The sequence below is a fragment of the Callithrix jacchus genome, chromosome 1 (assembly GCF_049354715.1).
Source record: "Callithrix jacchus isolate 240 chromosome 1, calJac240_pri, whole genome shotgun sequence".
Classification (NCBI taxonomy): domain Eukaryota; kingdom Metazoa; phylum Chordata; class Mammalia; order Primates; family Cebidae; genus Callithrix; species Callithrix jacchus.
In genome coordinates this window covers 37,306,832-37,330,538 of record NC_133502.1, presented here as the reverse complement: position 1 = coordinate 37,330,538, position 23,707 = coordinate 37,306,832, and the positions used below count along the sequence as shown (strand labels likewise).

Below are 23,707 nucleotides of genomic sequence, written 5' to 3'. Positions count from 1 at the left end.
ATACTAACTTAAAACTGAGTGACTGAAACATCTCTCATTATATTCTAGGCATCTGCAGTGTCAAATCTATAGAGACAAGTGCAGCTGGAGAAAAATGACCAGACTACCATAAAACAGAAGCTTAATTATGTTCACTTACATTTTCAAATTATTCCCAACAAATTACCTTGGTAGGTGACACATCCATCAAGGCAAGACTCTAATTTCATATTCACAGTAATGTGTTTCTGTAAACTACTGTAATAAGGTTTTAACTAAGTTTTCCCCTTGACCTCACTGTGCTGAAATATTGCAGGCTGTGTGTTTTGCAGTTTCTCCAATTAATTTCTGACCTTGGTGCTGCCTCGGCACAATGAGGCAAGTGAAGGGTGGAGATCAGATTTAATTTTGAATTTCCTGACTGCGGCTGGTCTGTATCTGAACTAGAACATTACTTAAACATGTTATTTTTGGTCAATGACTTTTTCATGCAGCACACTGGGCAAATATAATTAAGCGGGCTAAGTTTTGTTCTCAGCTGTCCTGAAAGTTCTTGCATGGGAACGTGGAGTCTTAACAGGAAACACCTGTATGGTGGTTGTATACCAAGCGTTCCCAGAGAATTAACATATAACATTGTTCCTGAGCTTTACAAGCTCTTCCCCAAATAGAAATGCCCAGCTGTATTTGAAGACTGTATTTTCAATTACTAGTGAAAACGCAACCTCTTGGCTTAGAAGTAAAATTTGTTTATAAGGATCTATTTGGCTTAGCTATATCAAGGGTGAGCCACATCATTCATTTATTTCATCATTCAGCATCAGACTTTTAAAAATTCACATGACCTTTATTGAATGCCTACTCTGTGTAAGGAATGTGAAGGTATAAGAGGAGTCAGACTTAGGCCAGGCATGATGGCTCATGTCTGGAATCCCAGCACTTTGGGAGGCCAAGGCGGAGGAATCACCTGAGGTCAGGAGTTCCAGACTAGCCTGGCCAACATGGTGAAACCCCATCTCTACTAAATATACAAAAATTAGCTGGGCGTGGTGTTGGGTACCTGTAATCCCAGCTACTGAGGAGGTTGAGGCAGGAGAATCACTTGAACCCAGAAGGCAGAGGTTGCAGTGAACCAAGATCACACCACTGTACTCCAGCCTGGGTGACAGAGCAAGACTTTGTCTCAAAAAATACGCACACATACATACACACACATGCACACACACATACATACAGACAGACATATATATGCATTTGTTGTTGTTGTACTGTCTCTCTGGCAGGCCCTGTCTAATACATTGGGAGCCTTTGTCAGTTTCAGCTCCAGCTAAGGACAGGAAAATAAGTTACTCCCAAGAATTTGCAGTTGCAAACTTCCCTTATTCAGCTACAGAATTTGAATGTGCTAGAACAGAGATGTCTAGATAACATCTAGTTAAGAAATTAATTTAAAGTTATCAGGGACCTGCTGTGCCCTGTGCAGTATAAAAGAAGCAAGCACAATTCTATTCAATAGTGATACATGTTCCCCAGACCTCACAGTATCCCTGCAGATGAAGCATCAACTCATAGTAAAAAATTAAGATTTGTGTGCAAAACGTACAAATAACTATTAAAATTTGACTATAAGTTAAAAAAACTAAGTTGAAAAATTGGCAAAAATTAATCTGAGTAGACATCTCACCAAAGAAGATACACAGATGGCAAAGAAGCTATGAAGATATGATCAACATCATGTCATCAGGGAATTGCAAAGTAAAACAACAATGCAACACCACTACATGCATATTATAATGGTGAAAATCCAAACATGGCTAACATCAAATGCTGATGAAGATGTGCAGCAAGAGAAGCTGTCATTCATTGCTGGTGGGAATGCAAAACAGCCACTTTGGAAGATGGCTTGGCGGTTTCTTACAAAAACCAAATATAGTTCTAATGTAAGATCCAGCAATCACATTTCTAGGTATTTAGCCAAATAAATTGAAAACTTATATTCAGACAAAATATGTGCACAAATATTTATAGAAGCTTTATTAGTAATTGTCAAAACTTGGAAGGAAGCAAGATACCTTGCAATAGGTGAATAGATGAACAAACCGTGGTATATCCATATAGTGATATTATTGAATAATTATCACTCAGGGGGTTCAAGTTAGTTAGTGATAAAAAGATCACTGGGTGCAGTGTCTCACACCTGTTATCCCAGAACATTGGGAGGCCAGGGCAGAAGGATCACTTGAGTCCCCCAAAAAACTTGTAGATAAATGTGCCTAGTAGTTTTATTTAAAATATTTAAAAACTGGAAACAACCCAAGTATCCATCAACAGGGGAACGGAAAAACAAATTATATTACCATGAAATACTACTCACCAAGAAAATGATTAAACAATTGATACATGCTACAGTATGAGTGAATCTCAAAATAATTATGCCAAGTAGGGGAAGCCAGACATAAAATAATATATACTGTTTGATTTTATTCATATAAACATATTAGTTAACACGAGGGTTCATTTCTGTCATAGGTTTTATGAAAAAACAACAGCAAGAAAAATAATTATAGAATGTCAAAATTGGAGTAAGAAATAAGATAGAATAAAAATACTATAAATAAAAGACATGAATATGAATTAATATCAGCATGGTTATTTTTCTCCAGTAATGTTCAGGGCATCGTTATACAGACAGTAGGCAAAGAATTGGATCAAACTAAGTTTGGAGTTTGGTGACGAGAGTATGTCTAAGAGCAAAGCAGCAAGTGAATGAGGATATATAATAGGAAGTTATAATCGGAGATCAAGGAATATAAGCTAAAACAGGAAAGTAAAAATCTGAATGAAATTAAGGTCAAAGATAAAGTAGAAAGTTCCAATGTAACCAAAGAATTATTGGAAGTTGAGTGTTAGAGATAGTGAGCTAGAAAAATAGGAAGTATTACTATTGGTCAAAAAGTAGGATAATTGCACCTGAGATAATAGAGGGGACAGTTATTGGAAAGATCAATATTTAAGATATTAGCATAGGAGTGGGTAGCTAGTGTGGGATAGAGGGCAAGATCATCAGAGCAGAGAAGGCAAAGAACTGAGAGGACAGGATGTTGGAAGGACAGTCCATGTAGACAGTGAAATTGCTAAGAACAATGACAATCACATAGGATAGAGCGACAGTACTCTGCTAAAAGAAACTTTTAACAAATGATAGGAATAGCCCAGGGAAATGCACAGTGGCAAATCTTATAATAGGAGAGAAAGAGCTTCAAAAATTAGGCTTTCTTAGGGAGTAAGGAAGGTAAGCATTTGGAAATGGTAATTATCAGTAATAACTTCTCGTCACCAGATCTAAAGACGAGATGGTTGCAGGAGGAAAAAAAGTGCTCATTTTGAGAGAGCTGCCAGGGAAAGAATTTTAGAGGACAGCCAGGTTTCCCACGGATAAGGAAAGTGAGGGGAACATTCAGAAGAGAGGTTTACCACATAGAGAATTTCGTTAGTGACAGACGTGAGTGCCAAGAAATGCTGACAAAATTGTTTAGGAGGAAATCTCGTTTATTTGAGGACTATGAATAGATTTTGTTCTGTGAACTGTATACTTGGGCAGATGTGTATGTATAGATGGTGGTGGTTGTTGGCTTCCCATTCAATAAACATAGCCTATTTATGGTCTATTATCATTTACAAACATCAAAGATCTTGCTTTTGTCCTCCCATTATAATGTCTATATGTACATATGTATGGCTAATATCATTAACCTGGCTACAATTAACTCAATTTAAGACCCATATATAAATCAAATAGAAAACAGAAGTGTCAACACAGGCACAACACAATTGGCATGTCTCAGATGGGGAAGAGGCATTACCCAGAACGTGTAAGAACACTTAGTTCCATAGTTTCCTGTTTGCCTGGTTAAACAACAAGCATCTTCATACAGCTCTATTTCTGAATACATTGAATGGGATGTGTTCATTCTCATTGACTAGAAGGTGCAATTCCTGTTTTAGTGAATCCCAGTTCCCCATTGCCTTATTTTCCACAAAGCAATGTGCATTCCAGGTGCAGAGGAAGTGTCAGGGACGGGGTTGGGATTGAGTTCACTCTCCCAGGACACTACTCGCTTCACTTTTCCTAAGATATAAGGAAGGCAAAGGGAGCTGCCAGTGCTGCTAGCTACCTCCCATATCAGTAGCCCAACTCTCAGATTTAAAGTGGCCTGAAGAAGGGAAAGTTAACTGCTCTATAACTACAGCCTTGGCTGGGTAAACTCATTTTCAGGCAGGCCATGGAGACAAAGAGATTGTGTATTGTCTTTCCATGCAATGACATTTATAGTGGGATGATTTTCTATGCTTTGAGGATTAAGAATTCCACTGTCCTCTCTTATGTGTGGTCAAAACAATTCTTAATATTTTTGCATTACATAACTTAAACACTAGATATTATTTTTCTGTCGAACCCTGTTATTTAGCCTTTGCGCAGTTAAGGGATCTAAAAATTGCCATCATCATATGCCGAAAGTTTTAATGTGACTAGATCAAGCTGGCATATTGAAAATTTTAAAGAACTATTATTTCAAATATGCATCATTTTTAGGAAACTTTAAAATTTACATGTGAAACAGTTAAAATGGAATTTGTTTTCTTTAAGATCTTTTATAACGTCTTAAAAAATGAAAAGCAGATGACTGCTGAATCCTACTATTCTGTACAGAGAAAAAAATTCTGTTTCTAAAGATTTATGCTTTTTGTTTAATAATATCTCTGGAGACTATAAATTGGTGCTTTCTACAGAACAATATATCAAGCTTATTCTTTAATAAAACTAATATTTAAAAAATAGTAGAATAGCTATATATAATTTGATTGTGTCCATCATTCTGTCATTTAATCAACTTAGGCTTTGTTTTTATGATTCTCATCAAAACAATAGCAATGTTTAAGAATTTTAAACCAACTCTGGCTTAAGCAATAGTCAGTGGTTTAACCTGCCTATTATGCAAATTATTTGTCAACATTCTTAGAAGAAATATCTGTGTTGTTATTGTTTTATCATTTCTATCACTTTAGATAGCAGAGGTGTTAATGAAATTCAACACATCTTTCAAATTGTTCTAAGATCTAATAGCTGTTCATAAGAGAAATTTCTCTTTAGGAAAAAAAATTCACTGATGTCTGAAACCTAAATTCATTCCATAGACATTAATCAGGAGTGTAGTATATGTTGGGCAGTCTGCCAGGCAATGAGAATGTGAATATCAGAAACACAGAGTCCTCCAGAGAGAGAGGGAGAGATTCCAGTAATTCAGGGAACTCTCTTCAATGAGAAAGTATGTTTAAGTTTGTTATGTTAATTTGTAATGTTAGGTTTGCCATGTAGGAGAGGCAGAGAGGAGAGAGGGAATTCCAAATAAAATGAATGGCGTGTACAAAGGTAGTGTGAATGGAGTGATGGGGTGCAAGTATAATGATTCAGTATTGCTGACGTATGATTAATAGGGAGAACAGAGAGGGATAGGGCTCAAAGGGAAGATGCCTATCAATCACGAGGGACCTACATGCCCTAGGATTTGTTGCTGGTCTTTTGATGATAGAAAGCCATCGAAGGATTTGTTAAACAAAAGAGGGCTGGACTGAATTTTTATTTTAAAAATTGTTTTGGCAATCATCATGATTCATCCTCATCAGTTGAATGCTTATATGTATTTTCATAGTTAATCTTCAAAAACACACTGTGAATGAAATACTGCTATATTCACATTTTGCAAATAAAGGAGTTAAGGAATGTGTCCAGCATCATGCATCTATTAAGTGACAGAATGTTGAGATTTTAAACCAGTGCTTTAAACCAAGCCCCTTCTCTTAACTTCTACATGTCACTGCCTGAGTACATTCTACTGTAGTGCAGAGGATAGGGATGGGCAAAGGGGCTTTTGAAATAGAATAGGTAAAAGAGTGGTTTATGACAAACAAATAAACTTTGAAATAGTTAAGAGTAGAGTGTCCAAATACCTGGTTTTGAACTGGATCCATCAGCATTTGAATGGTTTGAGAAATATTTAATATTTTTAATTAAAAAGTATGATTACTACATGATGATACCATTTGTGTACAAGTCATCTTGTTTATTCTCTGGGGCTATGTTGTGAGTAATTCAGCTTATTTGCTGTCTGGTTAGCCTAAGTCTTATTATATAATCAATGCAGATCACTACAGCCAGCTGTGTGGATAAAAGTTATATGAGTTTGCCTGACAGGAGCTAATCTACAGACACACTATATTGCTCACATTTTCTTTTCATAAATATAATATTCATGTTTTTTGTTCATCTTTCATCTTTGTCATATCTCACTGTGTTCCTTTCAGGAAAGAAATATTTGGTGGATTTAATAGGCTGATTACTCTAAATCAAAGCCTTTGTTCAACACTGTCTTGTGACAATTGGAAGAAAAGTACTGGTTTGTTGCTAAGAAAGCTACATTTGTATTGCAGAAGGACTTTTTTTTCTAGTTTTTACAGTCTATAAACATACTTGTAAATTTACATCTAAAATACCAAATACATACCCAAGAGTGTTCGGATATCTCATGATCTTGTTTCTTTCTGATAATTCACTATAGTATGCCCTAAATAATTGTATCTGGATTATTAATAGATTCCCATCTAACTCAGTAAAAAAGGCAATGCTCCAACCATGGTCTGTCGGGTCTTTCATGACTGATCCAGCTATTTCAGTCCCCCTGTCTCCCGTTATCTCCCCAACATCATTTTCCGTCCCCAACCCCCTCATGTTGACTGCTTTCCTTTTCCTCAAACATGCCAAGCACTCAGGCCTGTGTAGTTGCTACCCTCATGACTGGGTTGCTTTTCCTTCAGTTATCCAGATGGCTGGCTGCCTCATTACTTCAAGCCTTTCTTATCCCTTGATCAGAAAGGGCTCCTAAACCACCCTACATATACTACTTCTTCCAAAACTCTTTCTTTCTTACCCTGCTTCATTTTCCTTCATTGCACTGTCTCCATCAAACTTAGTATACATGTATTTGTATATTTGTTCATCTCATAGCACTAAGATGTAATCCGCATTAAGTCAATATCTAAGGTATTATATTCACTGACTTTAAATCGAAAAATATGTTAATAAGTTAACAACAGGATTTTTTCCCCACCTAAATGCACTGCTCCTTTAAATTAAACAAGTGGCTTAATATATTTTTCAATTGCTTTATCTTGGGAACATTGAAGGAATATTTAGCATTATGAATAATCTATAAAGGGATAATTGCAAATATTTAACATTAAGTCACTTAGGCATATATTTAGTTTTGTTTAGCTTTTAATATACCATTCACCTCTTTGAAAGCAAAATGATGTTTTTTAGAGAACAAAAACTATATTACATGCACACTATCTAAATAAAACATAAAGACATTATAAGTTGTCATCAAAAAAACTTTTCATATTGTCATTACATATTTTGTGCACTGTAGTTTATTAAATATTTAGAATTTATTTTGGTAAAATCCAATTAAAGAATCCAAAGAACCAAATTACCAAATTGGTGAAGTAGAGGTGAGAGGAGTTAATTAAGGTTTTGTCTGTTGGTATATGGACAGCTGGTCATTTCATTAACCCAGACTGAAACCCGGATTGAAAGTTCAAGAAATGATTAGGGGAAATGATAGTAGAGATGAAAAAATATGTTGGTTTTGAGATCCCATTTTACATCCAATTTTAGTTATCCAGTAAGAAGAAATCAGAATTTTATATCTGAATCTTAGAAGTATATTCTGGAAGTAAATGTTTTAGAACTTTTAGAATATATACAGTCATTGAAATTACGTACATAAGGAAGATTACTTAGAGAGGATGTATATGTCAAGATGATAAGGTAGAAAATATTAGTTCATAAATGCTTAGCTCATCAATTATTTTTACCTCTTTATTACAATAATTTATTTTTCTTTACTATATCTGCATTTATAGTCCTCCATTGATTGCTGTGTTTTTAATTAACTTTTTTCTCAATCAGTGATGCTATATGTATTTATCACTTTATTTAAATAATCAACTTTTAGTCTTCATTAACATTTTACTTTTTGTTTTTTATTTTTAAATTTTTATTCTTCCTCTATAATTTCCTTTCTTCTACTTTTTTGAGGTTTACTTGGTGTTCTTCTAGCTTCTTGAGTTAAATGCTATGGAAAGAGAAAACTTTAAGTGTCATTTTCTTTAATGTAGTTATTATAAACTCTATGTTCTGCAATTCAGTTCTCAATTTTTAAAAATTCTGTTGGCTATTAAGTCATAGTTGAAGCCAAATACTAAGCCTCTAACTAGCACTTGTCAGTGAAAATCTTTGGCAGAATAAAAGATTGTCGAATATAGTGCACTGTGTGTCAGTTAACTATTGCCACCATAATGCTGTATAACCAGCTACTCACAAATCTCAGGGACTTGTAACAGCCATAATTAGTCTGATAGATTTGTGGGCTCACTGATGGGCTCAGCTGTTGATCTTGAGTGGGCTTGGTCTTTTGTCTGGGGTTCAGCTGGAGGTTAGTTGATGTAGGTTTTATGTGGCTGGGATGGCTGAATTCTTCTCCCCAACCAAGCATGTTTTTCTCATGGCGATGGCAAAGTTGAATGAGATCTAGCTCAAGAATGCAAGCACTTTTCATGTTGGTCATGTGACACCCAATGACACTCCACTGCAAGTCAAGTCACAAGACAGAAACCGAAGTCTAGAGGTTGGGAATACATAATCCTCTTTAGTCAGACTGCAAACATCTCTTGTCACAGGGAATGGGTTCAGGGATAGATGAATGACAAGAGCTTTCATGGAAATCAATCGGAAACACAGAGCAATTATAGATAGCTTGACTCAGTATTATTTGTAAAATATTGGTGATACCAAAAGAAGAAATCTAACCAATGCTCAGATGAAGAACATTTTGTATCAAATTAAAAAATGCTTTGAATGTTGTATCTTAAAATATGCTTGCCATAAGTCCTTTGCTCCTTTGTTTTCAGAAGCCTCCCTAAAACACACACACACAAAGTTTAACCTTACTTCTTGTAAAATTAACTGTTTATTTCAAAGCCGTACTTGTGAATTGGTAGTGAAGAAACCAGCATTAAATCAGCCTCTATACTTGGATGTAGACAAATAGTATTCCACTGTTAGAAATATCTTAGATTCTGTCTCCAACATTAGTACTGATAATTCAACTTTTGTTTCCTGGTATTTACATGTTGTTTTCCTTTTTTTAAAAAAAACTTTTGAGTCATTTCATTTTAGAAGTGTATTTACTTTTTCATAGTCTCATCCAATAATCTGCCTTTTAATCAGAAAATGTAATCCACCAATTTTTATTGTGCTTACTCATTTATTTGGAATTCTACCTACTAATTTATCTGTTTTCTCTTTGTTTTTGATTTGCTTTATTTGGTTGGTTTATTTGATTTTTTGTTTCTTCTTTCTTGCTTTTTATTGAATTAGTAATATTTTTCTCCTTTATTCCCTCTACTAGTTTGGAAGCCATACATTGTATTTATATTTTATCATCACGTAAATATTTGACTCTAACTTTCTGTAACTCAGAAGTTACTCTATATCTTTTGCTGATTTTTTTTTTTTTTTGAGACAGAGTCTTACTCTGTTGCTCAGGCTGGAGTCCAGTGGGGTGATCTCAGCTCTCTCCACCTCCCGGGTTCAAGTGATTCTCTAGCCTCAACCTCCACAGTAGCTGAGACTATAGGCGCATGCCACCGCAACAGGCTAATTTTTGTATTTTTAGTAGAGATGGAGTTTCACCCTGTTGGCCAAGCTGGTCTCAAATCCCTGACCTCAGGTGATTCACCTGCCTCGGCTTCCCAAAGTGCTGGAATTACAAGTGTGAGCCACTGTGCCCAGCCTCCTGCTGAATCTTTAACAAGACAAGGTTCTACATTAAACCTTCCTCCTATTCTGCATCCCTATCCACATGTGTCTTTGAATATAATGTCCATATTACTGTATGAGATTTTCCCCTTTACCCTTGATAACCTCTATTTTTTGCCATGGTATATTTAAACACAGGCTTATTTTTATTTAACACTCTTCGTACTTCATGTTCATGATATGAATTTATATCTTTCTTCAAATCTAAAAATTCTTAGCTGTTTGCTTTCTAAATATCATTTTTCTATCATGCCTTCTATTTTCTTTCTTTTTTTTTGGAGTCCAAGTTAGCACATGTTGAGTCTTCAACGTCTTTTCCATCTCCATTAACCACGTTAAAAAAATATATTTAGTCTCTAAATCCCTCTGCAATATTCTGGCAGAATCCTCAGGATTTTCTCATGTTCACTAGTGGTCTCTATTACTAGAACCACTTGAGAGGTTTTCTGTTTTAGTTTTTCATTTCACTTACTGTAGTATCTGTTACATTTTTACTTCACTATTTTTTCTGTTCTTTTTTGTTATATTTTCTTTTTTGCCCCCCCAAAATGTTTTGTACTTTTTATATCTCTTTGAAAATCCTTAACATATTGCTTCAAATTGATATTTCTCTATTATATTTTCATATTTTAACTAGACTGAATTTATCTCATGGCTGCTGTACCTAAATTGGTATTCTTCATAAATTCTGGAATACCAGTTCCCAGATCCACCTTGACTGGAAGCCTGTCATGTTCTATACTGTGGCTAGGGAGCCGCTATCTCACATTGATATTGTAAATAGTGCAATCCAGATGCCAAGCTATTGGGTGGTATAGTCTTTGCCTCATTTCTTGGCATTATCTACTTCCTCTTTTCCCCCTACTGATGCAGTTTTGTAATAGCTCTGACCATTGATTCACATAAATGGTGAGCACCACGTTTCTGAGTTTCCATCACGGCAGGGAGAGCCTTACTAAAGCACCTCATTCCAGGTTGTGAGTTCTTACTCAGTTTCATCTCCAGCAGGGATCTTTCAGTTTTTATCACTCACTGGACCCCAAACTGCCAGCAGGTTCTACTTGCTTCCATTTCTGGAACCAGCAAGCCCCATCTACTTTATGTTCCTTTTCTATTTCTAATCTAGAACATGAATATTTTGTCTTTGAGAGTGGTTTTATCTTTCTGATTTTCTGTATTTTGCTTCAGTTAAAATTCTGATGAGAAATGGGTGCAAATGTATAAAGCATGAACTGGATGCTGTTGATTTTTTGATAAAATGGAAATGGCAGATATATTTTATTACACTAATTAGTATTCTGGATTCACAATTGCTTGTAGTGATGCTCATGCTATTCTTGCTTAGGTAAGTGGTTCAGTGGCACTCAGATGGGGAATGAAATGGAGTTTGGTGCAATTTCCTCTGTATAATGAAAGCAAGACAGCTAAGTTACTTTTTGAACTATGCAGTTTGTTATATATACCTTGTCGATTCCAAATATTTGTTTGCTAAATTTAATGTATTTTATTTAATTTTAGTTGCTAGAAACCTGGGCTTGATACCTCGTTCTGCCAAAGATCAGTTATTCTTAATGTAACATTCAGTGAGCAGAACCAAAATATACTTTAAATATACTCTGAAATCTTGTTATAAAAGAATGAAAAAGATTTTTCATTCAATGAGTACAGTTTTTTTCTTCCTTCAAATTTCCATGTGACTGATAACTTATCAATGTGTATTGTATGTTACAAATGGACTTGTCAGGAAAGGAATTATAGATATCCGGGAACCAGAGATAACTTAACCTCAGGACTCATTTCCCATGCCCCACCCTGGATAATGTACAGAATGTTCTTGTCTTAGGGAGAAAAGTTTATTATTTTCGGAAAGTGATTAGTATAATACCTTAGTCTCAGAGTTATTGGGGTTTTATATATTGTAAGGTTTACTGTGCTTTTATAGTATACAAAGATATACAGGAATATATGGGATACAACTGCAATAAGTATGACGAGAAGTTGCCATTATGCTTTTAATGTTATAAAAATAACATGTTTGAGGACGTGCTTGTAATGGAAATGGAAGGGTCATGACTCAGGATAATCTTCAAAGGGGCCTGAAAGGTAAAATGTTTGATAAATTCTTACTGCACTGGGCAAAAACAAACATCTTCCACCCAGAACAATTTCATGTATCTATTTAAAAACATCTCCTGTTTTTCTGAAGTTGGCAGTTAACATTTTACGTAGTTTGAATTCTTGAATTCAAACAAGAATTCAAGTTGTGAAACAGCTGTCATTGTTGTGCAGAATTTCTACGAACAAAATCATTGGAAGAAGTAATTCATGGGGGAGAAAGTAGGGGAGAAAAAATTTACCAAAACTGAGACTAAGTTAAATTAGGAGACTTCCATCTCATTCAATGAGGCCAATCTTGGGATGCTCATAAAAAGAAAAAAAAAAAATGAGGACTGTCTCAAAATGTCCACAGCACTGGATGTGTAATGTTAAAGGGAAAATTGTGGGATCAAGACATAAAAGAACCAGAACAAGGAAGCCTGAGATTTCAGATCTCCTAAACACTGTGGCTGCTCCGCAGTTTCTGAAGAAAAAGGGCTCAAAACCATCTTTTACGTTAGTATTAAAAGACTTTTTTTTTTTTTTTTTAAAGATGGAGTTTCACTCTTGTTTCTCAGGCTGGAATGCAGTGGCACAATCTCAGCTCACTGCATCCTCTGCCTCCTCAGTTCAAGTGATTCTCCTTCCTCAACCTTCTGAGTAGCTGGGATTACAGGCGCCCACCACCATGCCCAGCTAATTTTTGTATTTTTAGTAGAGACAGGATTTCATTGTGTTGGCCAGGCTGGTCTCGAACTCCTGACCTGAGGTTATCTGCCTGCCTCAGCCTCCCAAAGTTCTGGGATTACAGGCAGGAACCACAGTGCCCTACCAAAGGACTTTATTTCTAAAATTTTAAAAATAATTTCAACTTTTATTATTGATTCAGGGGTGCATGTGCAGGATTGTTACATGGGTATGTTGCATGCTGCTGAGGTTTGGGGTATCACTGATCACCCAGGTAGTGAGTGTAGTATCCAATGGTTTCTCAACCCTTGACCTCCTCCCTCCCTTCCTGCTCTAGTAGTTCCCAGTGTCTATTGGTTGCCGTCTTTATATCCATATATACTGAATGTTTAGCTCCCACTTATAATTGAGAACATGCAGTATTTGATTTTCTGTCCTACATTAATTTGTCTAGAATAATGGCCTCCAGCTGCATTCATTTTGCTGCAAAGGACATGATTTTGTTCTTTTTTATTGCTGCATAATATTCCATGGTGCATACATACCATGTTTTCTTTATCCAATCCACCACTGATGGGCACCTAGGCTGATTTCATATCTTTGCTGTTATGAATAGTGCTGCAGTGATCATATGAGTACCGCTGTCTTTTGGGAGAATGATTTATTCTCTTTTAGGTATATACCCAGTAATGGAATTACTGGATCAAATGGTAGTTCTGTTCTATGTTCTTTGAGAAATCTCCAAACTGCTTTCCACAGCAGCCAAACTAATTTTCATTCCAACCAACAGTGTGTGAGTGTTCCCTTTGCTCCATAGCCTTGCTGGAATTTGTTGTTTTAATAACAACCATTCTGACTCATGTGAGATGGTATCTTATTGTGGTTTCAATTTTCATTTCTCTGATGAAGAGTGATATTGAACATTTTTTCATATGTTTGTTGGTAACTTTTGTGTGGGTTTGAGAAGTGTCTGTTCATGTCCTTTGTCCATTTTTTAATGTGTTTGTTTTTTTGCTTGTTGAGTTGTATAAATTCCTTATAGATTCTGAGTATTCGACTTTTATCAGAAGCAGAGTTTGCAAATATTTTCTCCTATTCTGTAGGCTGTTTACTATGTTGATATATTTATTTTGTTATGCAAAACCTCTTTAGTTTAATTAGGTCCTGCTTGTCAATTTTTGGTTTTGTTGCAATTGCTTTTGAGGACTTAGTCATACATTCTTTCCCAAGGTTCATGTCCAGAATGGTGCTTCCTACATTTTTTTCTAGGATTCTTATAGCTTGACATTTTACATTTAAGCCTTTATTCCATCTTGAATTAATTTTTTTATATGGTGAAAGGTAGGGGTCCTATTTCATTCTTCTGCAAATGGCTAGCCAGCTATCCTAGCATCGTTAACTGAATAGGGAGTCCTTTCCACATAGCTTATTTTTGTCAACTCTCAAAGCTACTTTTGTATAACACTTTCGGAATGATATAGGAAAAACATCAATTATACATCTCAAAATATATAATTGTGGGGAGAGAGAAAGTTGGAGATTATAGCCAGCCAATTCCTTACTCATTCCCCTGTCTAATGCCACCAGGTGCTCCTAAATTTAAATGTCCTAAAATGAACCTATGTACTTTGTATCCTATAAGCTGCCCTTCAATTTTATATACTGATTGATATGAAAATGCAAAATCCTGCATTGACAAGTTCAATACTTTAGGACCATTTTATGAAATAAAACAAGAGAAAACTTTCCAACTTAGGGCATTGGAAATAGTTTCTTGAGAAGGTTAAAATAGACCAGGTCAAATCATAGGTTGTGTGGGTCACCAACAGTGCAAACCAAGTAGAGGGGAGAACACCCTAGTCTCAAGTGGCTATAGTTAATGATATTTGCCTAGAAATCAATAGGTCCCTTTTATATATATCCACAACCAAACACAACCAAATATGTGAAAGAAAAAATAACTAATAGACTTTCTTGGAGGGGGTGGTTAGAAGAAATTTCAGTGTTTAAACTGAAATGAGATGAAAGCTCTTGTCTGAGTGGGAAAAGTTTTCAAATAAATTTGGTAACTTAATAAAAGATTTTATTAGACATGGGTTAACTCTTAGATACCAAATAAAAGAACTTTCTAATTGTATAGATCGGGGATGCAGGGCTGGTTCAACATACACAAGTCTATAAGCGAAATCTACCACATAGATTTTAAAAATTATCACTATTCATGAATATTGCATGAAATTTTTGTTTGTCCTACAAGAATGACTACTTGGAAGGTACCTACAAAAGCATCCACCAAAAGCTAGTAGATACTGCCATTAAACAGTCACTTTGAGAATAAACATGAAATAAGAATTACAGTCTAGGCTCTGTTAATTAGAAAGTTGGTGGGCTTATTTTAATAGGCTAAGGATGCTGGATATGACAAAGCACCATATTAAAAACTTTTAAGTGATTATCTTTTACCATATACAATTTAATATGCTTAATTAACTACCTCTCTCTCCTTTTGGGGGTCCTCTTATGTCCAAGATACTCTGCACAAAGAAATACAAAGTCTTCATCAAAAGCCTAGGATCCATAGTCAAACCACTCTGCTTGTGTGACCTTCAGCAAGGTACGTAACCTCTCTGTGCCTCAGTTTCTTCATCTGTAAAGTGAGGATAACAGTACCTATTTAGAGAGTTGTTGTTAACATTCAAAGTTTTAATGTGCTGAAAAATAGACTCAGAAATAGCTGTAAGCACATAGAAGCTTTAAATAAATAAGAGCTAAAAGATACAGTAATTGCATTTTTCCTTCACATATGGTTTCTTAGTTTTTATGAAGATTTTCATGTGCACCATTAATTAGAACATTCCTGTGAAATATATAGTGTTTACCCTATTTTTCACATACGGGAAGTGAGCAAAAGAGATTATTCAAGGCCATTCCACCAATAAGAGCCAAATTTGGAAGGAGGATGAAGGTCTCACAGCTGTTGCTCCAGGATGCAACCCATTGTGTTGCACTGTCCCTCGGTAATTGAATTTTAATCAGGTCTGTGGATAAGTCACACACACACACACACACACACACTCTCTCTCTCTCTCTCACACACACACACACACGAAGCATGAAACAACTTTGGACAAAACACAAGAAAAATAATCTCACCAGGAAAATGCTTCAGGAAGCAGTTACTTCAACATAGACAAAGTCAAACAGCAGACAAGGAGGAAGCAATTAAACAGGAGCCCTCCAGTTTGTTTCATTTTACTTCTCATTATATTGAGCATAGTGTCATTCAGAGACTAAGAAAAAGACCCCACCTTTGAGCCTAGGGAGATCCTGGAAGCCTTCGACAGGGTAACTGAGTCATTGCTGTGAGACGAGTAGAGCCTCACACGCTGACACCCACACGGAGAAAGCAAGGGAGTGACTGTCAATAATTAAACCATCTGTAACCCTTAATATTGTTTGGTTCTCAGAAACAAATCAAGGACACCATGCACAGAATGTAAATTGGCCTTTGTAGACTTGCCCCCTGGTATAATTAGCAGATGGTCTTTCATAATGCAGGTCAGTTCAGAAGAAATCTATTTGCATAATGAAACGTGCTATTTACATGTACGCTGAAACTCAGCTTCTTTAAGTCCCTATGTTCCGCTTGTTGGGACGACTTGGAAAAGAAGTGTTTTATTATTGTCCATCCACAGAATAGAAGCTCTAGACCTGGAAGTCCTCAAAATATAGTAGGGATAATGAAACATTTTTTTAAATATCAACAAATGAAAGAGAAATGTAGTAAGTGCCGTAAGCGATCCTAAAGGATAGCTAAGAATCTTGAAGGATTCTTTGCTTGGATATGCAATCATGAAACACTGATAGGATGAGTGAAAAAATGTAATGTTAATAAATGTGGTCTCTTTTGGAAGAAGAAATGTTTCAAAATGAGGCATATAGAGGAGAGGGGAAGAAAGAAAGCTAGAGAGAGAGAGAGAGAGATGTTGGAAATATTTTCTTGGTAGATAGACAAAGGGAGGTCAGAGAGGTGATTTTCAGGTGGAAGAGATAAAAAGAGTGAGGGCTCAGGGAACTATAAAGGAAGAAATGCTACAAGAATAAGCTCTGAGGGCATTGTCACAAAGACTTAGAAAGATCTAGAAAATGTTTTCAGTGTAACTTTAGAAGAGAGAGATGTTAAATTTTGCTTGACTACCCAAGTATTTTCTTGCTTCATCTGCCAAAGTCCATGTCACTGGAAAAGATGGGAGACCTTTTTAGCAGGTCTTCTATAGGATTTCTCTGTAATAAAAATGTACGGGAGTAGAATGCATAACTATCTGTAAGCTGGTAACTTGCCGCTTAGTGGAAAGTTTATAAATCAATTTAGCAAAATATAAAAGAGTACAACTTAAAGTACAACATATTAAAGCTAATAATATAAAACTAATAATTTTTTAAAAATAGTATCTATAATGAGATTGTCACAGCCCAGGTGGTATTACTGAAATATTGAGAATAAGATGTGTGTCCATGTTTAATGTTGTTTACAGTATGATTTTTATTAAAAAAAAACCTAAAAAACCAGTAGGCAACTAATTTTAAAACCTAGATAAAAGAGATCAATTTATAGAAAAATACTCCTTACTCAGATTGACCCCAGTAGAGAGAGCAATTGCCATAGAAGAAAAGGGAAAGCCGCTAACAAGCTCCTTCACAATAAAAGCTTTAGACCTTGATGGCTTCACAAACATCTTCCCTCATTCTCCCTCTGCACATGTATCCCAGAACTTAAAGTATAACATTAAAAAAAAGTGAACAGATCCCATTTAAACAAAAGGCATCAGATGCTGTGTCCTGCATCTCCCATCTTTTGCTTTTGTTTTGTTGTTGCTGTTTTTGAGATGGGTTCTTGCTGTGTTGCCCAGGCTGGAGTGCAATGGCATGATCACAGCTCACGGGATCCTCCTGTTTTAACCTCCCAGGTAGCTGGGACTACAGGCACATGTCAACACTAGTGGTCTTTTTTCTTTCTTTCTTTCTTTTTTTTTTTTGTAGAGATGGATATCTCATTATATTGCCCAGGCTGGTTCACACTCTTGGCTCAAGCAATCCTCCTCCCTCAAAAAAAAAAAAAAAAAAAAAAAAAAAAAACTGTGTAATCTCAACACACCTTAAGTCTTTTCAGTAGAGGGAAAGAGAGGTTAAACTTTTAAGTTTATTTTATAAAATGAGCAAATTTGTTTTTCTGCAACCTGACAGATACAACCAAAAAATAAAACAGCAGACCAATCCCATTTATAAACATCTGCATAAAAATCTTAGCTCAATTACTAGCAAATATAATTTATTTAGAAAAAACTATACATCATGACTAAGTAAGCTTCATTCTAGGAATTAAAGCATGGTTAAATATCAGGAAATCCCATTAGTAAAGTCTAAGATATTAGAGTTAAGGAAAAATATCTTATGCTTATATCTGCTTATATAGACAGAGAAAAGGTATTTGACAAAATTCACAATCTATTATGCTTAAAAAGAGCAAAAGCACTCAATAAAGTTGGAATTGAGGAATTAAGTCCTTAATTCAGCAATGTATGTTATATAGTTTCATTCTAATAACCATCACTTTATTTCACAGGGGAATATTTCTTGCAAAATTTAGAACAAGACCAGATTTGTGTTTATTTATAGATAAAAAGTCAATGTCTTGAATATATAAAAAATTCTAAAATACAGAAATACAAGGCTAATAATCCTATAGAAAATTACTAAAATTTTCTGTAATTCTAGTTTGTCATTAAAATAATACTAGATTAAAATAAAATAATTTTCTGTAATTATAAAATGAGCTGTAGAATATGAGTAGAGTGAATTGATAAGTTTAAATATTTGTGAAAATGTGAAAAAATGCTTAGTCTCACTTACAATAAACAATATACAGATTAAGAACAAGAGCAATTATGCCAGTCTAGCCAACATGTTGAAAACCTGTCTCTACTAAAAATACCAAAATTTTGCTTGGCATGGTGGCATGTGCCTGTAATCCCAGCTACTTGGGAGGCTGAGGCAGGGGAATTGCTTGAACCAGGGAGGTGGAGGTTGCAGTGAGCGGAGATCGCACTACTGCACTCCAGCCTAGATGACAGAGCAAGACTCTGTCTTAAAAAACAAAACAAAACAAAACAAAATTATGATTTAATTTCTCATTTATCAATTTGAAAAATTTCCTTAAATTTGACAAGTATGCTGTTTGAGAAATTATGAGTGAATATGAAATTATAACTGAAGATAATGCAAAAACATAAAACACAAAGGAAGGGAATTTAAAAATATCTAGAAGAATTGCATACAAATTTATTCTCTCACCATGTAATACCAATTCTAGGAATCAATGCAAATGAAATAAGAAGGCTTATGCTCAGAGCTATTTCATATAGCATTATTTCAAAAGCAAAAAGCAGAAGATAAAAAAATCTACGTGTAGGAGATTGCTGGAGTAAAACATGGTAGACCCAAATAATGAAATGCCATACAAGTATAAAAAGGAATGAGGGGTCAGGTACCATGGCTTACATCACTAATCTGAACACTTTAGGAGGCTGACGTGGGAATTTCACTTGAGGATAGGAGTTCAAGATGAACCTGGGCAATAAAGTAAGACTCTATGTGTACCAAAAAAAAAAAAGTTTTAAAATGAAAAAAAGTGGCATGCACCTCTAGATCTAGCTACTTGGGAGGCTAAGGTGGAAGGATTGCTGGAACCCAGGAGTTCAAGATTGCAGCGAGCTATGATCATGCCACTGCACTTTAACCTGGAAGACAGGGTGAGACTTCATTGTTAACTGAAAAAAATTAAAAAGTAGAATAAGGAACGAGGAATATCTCTGTATACTGCCATGACGTTTCTCCAGAATATATTAAGTATCTGTCACATACAGACAGGTTTAGAGATTTGCCAATTTGGTTTGCAATAGGAAGCTAGACAGCCAAGAAAGGAAGATCCACAGAATAAAAGAGCACTTGATGTGGTAGATGGAAAATTTAGAACTAACAGTATTTAATTAATGTATATGGCAAGGCAATAAAAGAAGAAAAAACTGAACCACAAAAGCAAATAGAATTGTAGTAACTTTCTGGCTGTTTAATCAATGATTATATTTACATAGACTTATTGATGTAAGGCTTATCTAATGAAATATGATGTATATATAATATGGGAAGGCAGGATGTAGTGCAAGGAGGGTAAGTCCTTATCTGATCTAATGGTAAGTGAATACAGGATGTCTGAAACTAACCAATCAAGAAATAGCCACGTAAGCATGTACTATGGAAATGTGGAGGCAACTATGGAAACAGAAGCCTTTGCTTCTATTGATTTGGGCTGAGTTGCATATGCTTTTCAGCATGATGTAAATTTTTCCAAAACACCAAGTGAAAGTATTACAAGGATTAAAAATATAGAAAAACAGTATTTCAAAAACAAGATGTTCAGAAACATTTCTCTAAGTTCTTTTATTTATTTATTTATTATACTTTAAGTTCTGGGGTACATGTGCAGATCATGCAGGTTTGTTACATAAGTATACACGTGCAATGGTGGTGGATTGCTGCATCCATCGCCCTGTCATCCACATTAGATATTTCTCCTATGCTATCCCTCACCAATCCCTCACCCCTTGCTATTCCTCCCCTAGCCCCCCAACCCCCAGGCCCTGATGTATGATGTTCCCCTCCCCGTGTCCGTGTGTTCTCATTGTTCAACACCCGCTTATGAGTGAGAACATGCAGCATTTGGTTTTCTGTTCTAGTGTGAGTTTGCTGAGAATGATGGTTTCCAGTTTCATCCATGTCCCTGCCAAGTACATGAACACATCCCTTTTTATGGCTGTATAGTATTCCATGGTGTATATGTGCCACATTTTTTTATCCAGTCTATCACTGATGGGCATTTGGGTTGGTTCCAAGTCTTTGCTATTGTGAACAGTGCCACAATAAACATATGTGTGCATGTGTCTTTATAATATAATGATTTATAATCCTTTGGATATATACCCAGTAATGGAATTGCTGGGTCAAATGGTATTTCTATTTCTAGATCCTTGAGGAATCGCCATACTGTCTTCCATAATGGTTGAATTAATTTACACTCCCACATTTCCCTATTTTAAAATGAAAGTGTACTAGGCTACAGTGATCTCTGACTGGGCAGAAAATAGAGAATGAGATAGACTCCAAAAAGACCTGAAGGGATGTCAGTCGAGCCTGAAGACCATCACCAGAGCTAGTCCTGAAGGGTGAGTCCACAATGAGTGAAAGGGAGAAGGGGTGCTCTCAGTTTAAACTACAGCAACAGTATGGAGATTCTCCATTAGTTATTTTTTTCTCTCTGTCCAGTTTTTCTTGGTTCAGATGTCTCTAGGATGATGCTAAGTATTTTTGACTTATTATATTTCATGTAATAACAGCTTATGAAACATATACTGAAAAGCTCATGTGTTATTAATTTTATTGCCCTGTCAATAAGATCCAGGATTACCTTCCTCATTTTACTTTTTAAAAATTATTTTCTCAACTTTTCTGCTGTGATTTACACTTATGGGAAACTTTTACTTTTTGGAGTTTTTTTTAAAAATTATAGCCTCTTAATTGCAACTTATACATTCCATAATTTTGTTTGCAATGAGAAAAATGCTTTTTAAATTATATTTCAATTTCACAGGTAATTTAAAGTAAAACAGTAGGGGATATTGGTAATGTTGTATCCAAGTGTATTCTATTTGTCATGATTGTGTAAACACTTATAATTTCTCACTTGACTTATCTAGTCCCTCTAGACAGATATTCAGAGAATGAGGATGAACATTCTTCTGAATACAAAGACTTGGGACATTCTTTCCCTTTAAATGAGAGAAAGACAAGAAACTGAGTAAGTGTAGAAATAATAATTTTCATCACAGACATCCTTTCAGAGTGGCAGTTTGAGCTCGCCTTCAGGTGACACCTGGAGTGTGGTGTCATTCCCTGTGTGTGTGTGCTATATCTTAGGGCACTGCCATGCCTCCTGTTAAAGCTTAGAACATGTCATCCCAAAGTATGACACCCTTGGTCTGCTGAGTACTTTCAATGGAAGGAAACTGGAAGGGCTTCAGAAGCAAGAAGTTCTCTCTGACCTTCTCCTACCTTCCTTTCTCCTTTTTGCATTTCTCTACCAAAAGTGGGTCATAGAAACTAGAATTCTTCTCCTTGAAAGCAGGCCATGAAACCTATACATTTCACTCTCTGATCTTCTCCCTTTTCCCTTAAGGGTCCTTATCTGATGGATGTCATGCCCTATAACTGAAGAAGGCATGCTACCTGGAGAGGCCCAGAAGAATCTGAAAAAACAGGCCTTACCAGGCTCCTTCAGTTTATCACCATTACAACACACTCTTTTTGTCCGATTTTTTCAACTTTTCTGCTGTGATTTACACTTACTGGGAAGCCTTTGCTTTTTGAAATTCTTAAAAAATTTATAACCTGTTAATTGTAGCTAGCACATTTCACAATTTTTTACAATAAGGAAAATGCTTTTGTTTTTTGAAACTATGTTTCAATGTTTTTGAAACTATATTTCAATTTCACAACTAAGTTAGGATAAAAGGCAGCAAGAGATATTGGTAATGTTGCATCTAAGTGTGTTCTATTGTGTAAACATTTATAATTTCTCACTTCACTTCTCTAGTCCCTCTGGAGAGAGATTTATTGAATGAGGACAAACATTCCTCTTGTATGTTCTCTTAGGCACTACCATGGCCCTTGCTGGGGCTCAGAACCTGTCATCCCAAAATATGACATCTTGTTCTGCTGAGTGCTTTCAATGTAAGGAAATTGGAAGGGTCTCAGAAGCAAGAAGTACTTCTTCACAGCTGATCCTGCATTGAATCCAAGCATAAAACTGTAAAGTCTTCCCTGAGTCTTCGGGCTTTCATTTCTGAAGTCTCCTGTGTCGTGTTCTACATGTCATAACAAATGAAAATTTGCTATGCGTTTATCTTGCTCACCTGTCTTTTGTTGTGGGACTGTCAGGTAAGACCCTTGCAATGTGTGGGGAAAAGATATTACCTTTTCACTTCTATAGTCTCAAGACCTAGCACCATATCTACTACATGTTGAATTAATGAAGTTGGATGATTGAATGACTATTATCCCAATCTTTGCCACTGATTTGGCTATTTAAGCAGATAATATTTTCCTCCTAAATATTCCCCCCATGCCATACTGAAAGTCACAGAATATCATTTTTGCAGAAGAATAGCTTTCCTCAGTCAAGGCTAAATAAGGAAGAGGAATCGACAGCAAATACCTCCCATTCAAGTTAGAATAAACATGATTTTATCTTAGCCACATAAATGTTCAGACCAGAGGTTTCCATTTAGAAGAAGCAAATCATGACAAGTTCAAAAAACATTCTTGTTAACACACTCAAAAATTATAATCAAAATTTGGGCATCACCTGAAATCATAAACTTTTTAAACAAATAGAAGGATATGAGGATAAGGGGATGTTTCTAATTAGATTCACTTTTCTAAAATATTTCACTTACCTTATTAGTCTGATGCTCACAGGCATAAGTTCACTGTGTGATTTGTGATAACATACATGGGTCTACAGAATTCATAGCACTGCAGACTTGGGAAGAGTCTACATATCCAGTGCATGGCCCAGAGCAGCAGTGTTTATTTCAGCTAGTAACTAACATGATAAATGATGTGCCACCCTCTGTCACTACTGGCCGTTAGAAATGCTGGCTGACCATCAGCCCAGAGCTCAATTCCCACAGGTTCCCTGCCAAACTATTTGAATAAACCTAGGCGAGTTTACAATTTCTGCTTTGGCTGAAAAATATCTTTCACTTGGCAGTGTACGTTTCAGAATGTTTGAGGGTGAACTGTTGGTTTCTATGACTAAATTAGTCATTTTAGGTCTTTTTAAAACACCTTTCTTGAAGTATAATTCGCATACCATATGATTTTCCCCTT

At 35.7% G+C, this 23,707-nt stretch overlaps 1 protein-coding gene across 1 annotated transcript in view; it reads right to left on the bottom strand.

The window, feature by feature from the left end:
* EDNRB (endothelin receptor type B) overlaps window positions 1-23,402 on the bottom strand; it is a 155,569-nt gene extending 132,167 nt beyond the window's left edge. Inside the window, exon 1 of the mRNA XM_078340571.1 lies at window positions 23,272-23,402. The gene's annotated coding sequence lies outside the window, so the exon portion shown is untranslated. The remainder of the gene's footprint in view (window positions 1-23,271) is intronic.
* Window positions 23,403-23,707: the final 305 nt, after the last annotated feature.